This window comes from Panthera pardus, unplaced genomic scaffold (genome assembly GCF_024362965.1).
Source record: "Panthera pardus isolate Hobbes unplaced genomic scaffold, ASM2436296v1 HiC_scaffold_10, whole genome shotgun sequence".
Lineage (NCBI taxonomy): Eukaryota > Metazoa > Chordata > Mammalia > Carnivora > Felidae > Panthera > Panthera pardus.
In genome coordinates this window covers 9,242,808-9,249,874 of record NW_026526655.1, presented here as the reverse complement: position 1 = coordinate 9,249,874, position 7,067 = coordinate 9,242,808, and the positions used below count along the sequence as shown (strand labels likewise).

The 7,067-nt window shown below is 41.0% G+C and overlaps 1 long non-coding RNA gene across 1 annotated transcript; it reads left to right on the top strand.

Moving 5' to 3' along the window:
• Nucleotides 1-772: 772 nt before the first annotated feature.
• LOC128777347 (uncharacterized) lies at nucleotides 773-7,067 on the top strand. Its single transcript, XR_008422644.1, has 2 exons — nucleotides 773-3,062; nucleotides 3,942-7,067. It is a non-coding gene; the product is annotated as an uncharacterized LOC128777347 (long non-coding RNA).

The window sequence follows — 7,067 nt, the reverse complement described above, 5'->3', positions numbered from 1 at the left end:
TATATATATATATATATATATATATATATAATTTGACATTATATATATATATATATAATTTGACATTATATATATATATATTTAGGGGCACCTAATTATATATATATATATAATATATATATATATATATATATATATTATATATATTAAATGTCAAATTCTCATAACAGGTATATGTAGGTATTATTATTCCTGATTTACGAATGAGAAAAGCTGAGGCTTAGAAAAGCCTTGCAGGAGCTTAGGTCAGGAACTTCCCTTTCAGATTTGCCATTTATATGACTTGGCCAAAGGTGATGATTTTATCGCTGTTGAGAGGTGGACCAATTGCTTGGGAAATCTGGGCCTCAGTTCTCCACTGTGCTTTGGGTGTGGACACCTGCCTTCTGGAAAAGAGCCTCTTTTTCATCCGTTGCTTTGACTACCCTCTCCCATCCTGAGATTCCCCCAGCCTGTTTTCAGATTCTAGCGGCTTCTGTATCATGTCTAGACTCCATTTTGGCTCCAACTCCTCCTTCTCTGGGTGTTCAGTCTGCCTTCTCTCTTCTTCCATCCTCAACTCTGGGATTTCAAAGCCTGAGCTTCTCTTCTGCAATATGCAAGTGTCTTCGGGGCAGCAGAGATTGCCATGGCCGAGTACCTTCGTGTCCTGGCACCCAACACGGCGCCTGGTAGATGGCAGGCTCTTCACAAGTGATGTAATGGACTCATGTGGTCCGTAAAACGTGCCCTTTTTATAAACTCCCTCCCCACGAAACCCAAGCTGTCTGAAATAGTAAACAATTTGGGAGCTGAGAGTGCAATAAAAACTCAAAAAAGTTACCAAAGTTAGCTCAATTATAAGTCCTAGATCTAATATACACAAGTTTATTCTTAAAACTTTTCTTTTTTTCCCTCTTTCTGGGGGTATTTTTTTTTATTGAAATATAGTAAACATACACTGTTATATTGTTTTTAGGTGTCCACTATACTCGTTTGACAATCCTACGCATTATCCAGTGCAGTGTTGTCACCATCTGTCATCATAGAGCAATATTACAATATTATTGACTATATTCTCTATGCTGTCCTTTTCATTTCTGTGTCTTACTTATTTTATAACTGGAAGTTTGTACCTTTTAATCCCCTTCACCCGTTTCACCCATTCCCTGACCCACCTCCCTCTGGCAACCATGTTTGTTCTCTGTATTTAAGAGTCCGTTTGTTTTGTTTGTTTGTTTATTTTGTTTTTTAGACTCCCCATAATGAAATCTATTAATCTTAATATGAATGAAATCTTATTAATCTTAAAACTTCTAAAACTATTTTTTTTAATTTTGTTTACTGTTTTTTTTGAGAGAGAGAGAGACATAGATCATGAGCAGGGGAGGGGAGAGAAAGGGAGACACAGAGTCCGAAGCAGGCTCCGGGCTCCAAGCTGTCCGCACAGAGCCCCACGTGGGGCTCAAACTCAGGAACCGTGAGATCATGCCCTGAGCCAAAGTCAGATGCCCAACCGAGTCACCCAGGTGCCCCTAAAACTATTTTATTATATAAAAAGGTGACTTTTACTTACAACATTGTTAGAAAAGTAGTTTTATACTTTCAAATGCAAATTACTATTTTCAAAATTAAAAAAAATTGAGTTGGGAATATATAGTACAAAACTCAAAAGGTTAAAAATGACACTTAGTGAAATGTAAGTTCTTCTCCTCCCTTTTTTTTTCCAGATCCCCTGTTCTCTTCTAAGAGTCAACAACTGTTATTAGCTTCTTGTGTTTTCCTTAAGAGGTGATCTACAAAGAACTAATTACTAAGAATTTGTAAGGTCATTTTGGTCTCAATATCCTGGTCTTGGATTGTAAAGTTGTCTAAACTGGTTTTTAGAATGAGAGTTGAGGTCAAATGACATCAGCAATAATCTTTTTCATGATGCAAAAATCCTTTGCACTCATTAGAGAAACTTAAACTTGGATAAGATGTGGAAGGGAAGGGGAGAGATGAAGGGGTAGTTAAAGCCACTTGTAATTAATGGGGAGTTCCCATAATGTGTCCCTTTCCTCTATGGAGATGGTGCAATGATATTGAATTTAAAGTCAGAAAGGGTGCCAGTTTGGGGGAAATGTTCAGAGAACACACACTTTGCAAATAGCTCTACGAAAATAACTTACTTAAGGATAAGATGCGAATTATCTCAAGATTCCTAAGTTCTTATGAACATGGTATTTACCATGACTACAAGTGTATTATTAATGCATGAAATTATTGCTGGTTCATACGTATATTGGCTAACTAAGAATGAACTTGGGCAAAGTCTCTAAAAGCAAGAACAGAAAAGTGGTTCATAATACTCACGATAAGAAAATGTTGAATGGATCCTGGCCATTGTTTAGAAGTTAAAGACTGTATAAGAAGCTATATTAATGAATTTTTAAGCATTTTTTTTTTTCTCTGAGAAGGTCAATGGCTATGGCTAGAACTGCCCTGTTGATGGCCAAACAAAGATATATATGTGATGGAGAGAAAACTGCATTTTCCCCTGACGGGGGAGGGGAAAGGATGCCAGAGTGGTTTTTTTTGTTTGTTTGTTTGAGAGAGAGCAAGTGGGGGAAGGGCAGAGAGAGATGGAGTGAGAGGGAAGCCAAAGCAGGCTTCTCACCAATCGCACAGAGCCTGATGTGGGGCTTGAACCCACGAACCGTGAAATCATGACCTGAGCCGAAACCAGGAATTTGACACTTAACCAGTTAAGCCGCCCAGGTGCCCCTGTGGGATGCCAGAGTGTTCTTATGAGCCAAGAGGACTTGTGGAAGGATCTGGCCTTGGGGTCGTTGTAAAACACTTATCTTTGAAGGCTTCTTGCCAAAGGACAAAGGCCATCAGCAAAAAGAGGCTGGAAGGTATCACTGGCTACAGAGGATGAAGATCGGATGAGAAGCACTTGGCCAGAGACCAGAATGGCCCCAGGGTCCCCAGGGAGTGACTTTGGTGAGGATTCTGCAAAGTGCTGTTGAAGAGAAGGAATCATCACTGGGAAACTGCCTCACCCAGAAGATGCAAACATCGTTCTATATCTGCCTTTGGTAAGGATGGTCTCTCCTGCCCCTTTCATGTCCTCCCAGCCTCTGTCTGGGGACGTCAGGGAAGGTGACCAGAAACCTTAATTCTCCCTTGTAACAAAACATATCCATAGGTTCCGGGGATTAGGGTATCTTTTGTGTTAGGGGTGCTATTCTGCCTACCATATTTGCTAAAATGAGATTGTCCTTTGGAGCTGAAACAGACCAAAGGACTTTTTATTGTTTAAGAGTGGCTAAACAAAATGTAAATTCAAAGCACAGTGAAATGAAACCTCCCACCCGTTGGGATGGCTACTATTGAAAACACAGAAAATAACAAGTGTTAGTAAGAGTGTAGAGACACCAGAACTCTTGGGCGCTGTTGGTGAGATTGCTAAATGGCACAACCACAACAGAAAACAGTTTGAAGTTTCCTCAAAAAATCAAAACTAGAGCCACCATATGGTCTAGTCATTCCACTGGATCCCATACTTTGGAAAGCAGGGTCCAGAAGAGATATTTGCATAGCCATGTTCACGGCACTATTCACAACAGCCAAAAGGTGGGAGCAATCCAGATGTCTGTTGGTGGATGAATAGATAAACAAAATGTTGTCTCTACATACACTGGAATATCTTTCAGCCTTCAAAACAAAGGAAGTGCCATCACATGCTACAACATGAATGAACCTTGAGGTCATTGTGCTACGTGAAATAAGCCAGTCACAAAAAGACAAATGCTGTTTGATTCTACTTATAAGAAGTATCTACGGTAGTCAAATTCATAGAAACGGAGAATAAAGGGGTGGTTCATGGTGGGAAGCTGGGGCTGGGAAAAGGAGGAAAATGGGAGTTTTTGTTTAATGGGTAAAGAGTTTGAAATGACCTTTTTTTTTTTTTTCAGATGAAAAAGTTCTGGAGATCTGTTTCACCATAATGTGACTCTACTTGACATTTACCAAACTATACTTAAAAATGGTTTAGATGGTAAATTTGATGTTATGCGTCTTTTAACCACCTTAAAAAAAAGAGTGAAAGAAGTATGGGATCCAAAACCTCAGTAAAGTTTTCACTTCAGGGGAGATAAAGGTTGAATCCACAAATGTGGTTTGAATGGGCCCTTGGAAAAAGAATCGAGTTGTTTCCTGCTCGTATCCTATCTATCATGTCCTGCTATTGTGATATAATGGTTACCAGTTAACTATAAACAAGACCAGTGTTCATTATTAAGGACTTGTTAAAAGCAAATTTTAAAGGAAATTTCATTTCTAGCTATGACATATAGGTATAAACATTACGTAAGGCTACGTGTGTGTGTGTGTGTGTGTGTGTGTGTGTGTGTGTGTGTGTGGAGAGAAATTTATATATCTGTGTACATGTAAAGTGACAGGACCATTCTTGGGCAGTTGGATCTGGTATACTTCAATGACTTAAGGTCAGATTGACCCCAGTGATATCATTATACCTATAGTTTATGTTGCATTAACATTCTTTTTTAAGTTCAGAAATATCGCTCAATCATTTGCTCTAGACCGAATGTTATGTCTCCTTAAAATTCCTATGTTGAAACCTAACCCTCAATGTTGTCTTTGGAGGTAGAACCTTGGCAGGTGCTTAGGACATGATGGGGGAACCCTCATGAATGGGATTAGTGCCCTTATGAAAGAGACCCCAGGGAGCTCCCTTCCCACTTCTGCCATGTGAGGACTCAGTGAGAAGACTGTGACCTGGAAGAGGGCCCTCATCCAACCATGCTGGCACCTTTGATCTCAGATGTCCAGCCTCCAGATCTGTGGGCAATCAATTTCTGTTGTGTTGAAGGCTCCCAGCCTGGGCTAACTTGTTCTCGCAGCCCAAATGGGATAAGACACCTAGCCTCGAAAGTCACACAGCACAGCCTCTACAACGTTCCCCATGTCAGCATCAAGGCACCTAGTCTAGTCACCTGCAAGGGAAGGGAAATTAGGCTCCACCTTTTGGAGGTGGCAGTGTCCATGAATTTGTAGATGTATTTAAAAGCCATCATGCGACGTGACTGGTTTTGCCAATGAAAAGTGAAATATGTCACTTCTGGAGGGAAACCTTTAAGAGCTGGTGTGTGATTTTCCACATTCTTGTCCCTTGCCAATATCGAGGGGACATGTGTTGATACGGAGGAATAAAGCTGAGTCATTGCATGGGGGACAGCTGCCCTAGAAAGTAGCCCTGACATTTCGAAGGACCTTGCATGAGTGAGAAATAAACCTCTGTTGTTTTGAACCACTGAGATTTTGGAGTTACTGCATCATAACCCCATCTATCCTGACCAGTGTTCCTTCCCCAGCATCCAAATTTGCAAAATGGGTTGTTCAAGGACAATCCTGGAGACTAGAGTTCATGATTTAAAAAGATAGACTGGGGGCACCTGGTGGATCAGTCGGTTGGGCGTCTGACTTCGGATCAGGTCATGATCTCATACTTCGTGGGTTTGAGTCCTGTGTTTGGGCTCTGTGCTGAAGCTCGGAGCCTGGAGCCTCCTTCAGATTCTGTATAATCTACTCTTTCTACCTCTCTCCCGCTTGTGCTCTCTCTCTCTCTCTCAAAAATAAATAAATAAACATTAATGAAAAAAAAAAAAAAAAAAGATAGACTGCATTACCAGTGCTCCCGATGCTCCCTTCACTATGGAGCAGGGGTTGGCAAACTATGGCCCATAGACCAAATCTAGTCCACTGTCTACTATTGGATAGCCAGTAAATAAGAATGGTTTTGGGGGCACCTGGGTAGCTCAGCTGGTTAAGCATCTGACTTCAGCTTAGGTCATGATCTCGTGGCTCACCGGTTCGAGCCCCGTGTCGGGCTCTGTGAGGACAGCTCAGAGCCTGAAGCCTGCTTTGGATTCTGTGTCTCCCTCGCTCTCTGCCCCTCCCCCGCTTGTGCTCTGTCTCTGCCCCTCAAAAATAAATAAAAACATTAAAAAAATTTTTAAAAGAATGGTTTTTATATTTTTAAATAGTTGAAAAAAACCCAAAGATGAAGAATATTTCATGACATGTGAAAATTATATGAAGTTCAAATTCCTGTGTCCATAAAGATTTTTTTGGACCACATCCGTGCTCATTCATTTAAGTATCACCGATGGCCGTTTGTGCGTCACAGCAGTGTTGAGTTGGTGTGTATGGCCTCCAAGGCCCAAATTATTTGCTATCTTCTGGCCTTTTGCAGAGTTTGCTAACCTTGGCCTAGCAGACGATAGTCTGGCAAAACACGGAATTTGACGACTTTGATTTGAAATGCGATTCAAGAAAATTGGACTGAATAGGTTTGAGAAACACCCTAACTGACCAATTTTCTTTGCATATATATTTTTATTGGCTCATGGGTGATATGGGCTAAAAAAAAGTCTAAAGTTTAAAAGCTTCTTGAATAAGTACACAATGCAGTCCCTAAGAAATAAGAAATCAGGGTGACACAGTTTAATTTGCAATTGTTTCCCCCTCCTTACAACCTGTGGTGTCCTCGACTCAATGATATATGATAGCATAAATGACCCAAAGTGAAAGAATTCTCTGGAAAAGTCTTTGAAAGGCTAATTATGATCAACAGTCTGACTCATCAGCTCTTTCTTCCATTTGTTTACTCCACTCTTGGCAAGCGGCCAGCTAAACATAATCCAGCGGGCTGTGACTTCTTGCAGTTGCTTGGGTATCCAGGTAGAGCATTAGGATTGAGGAGTCTTCAATCCTAGGGCGTTTTCTGAATTGCACTCAGCCGTGTGGGAGGCCTGGAACAGCAAGCCGCGGCAGGAGTGCCTTAGGCGCGTGCTGTTCCCAATCTTGCTGAGAAATGCTCGTCTCCACACCAAGAAGGTTAGTAACTGCTGCCAGAGAGGTCTGGGATGAGTGTGTGTTTGTTTTCTGTCGTCTCCGTTGTCAGCACTTCTGAGAATGGCAGCTGGCGCGTCCTTACTTTAGAGAATTCAGCCACTGGTTTCTGGTAAAATATAGGAAAACTAAAGATCTAAGATGAAATAAAGGTGTTGTTTTTTGTT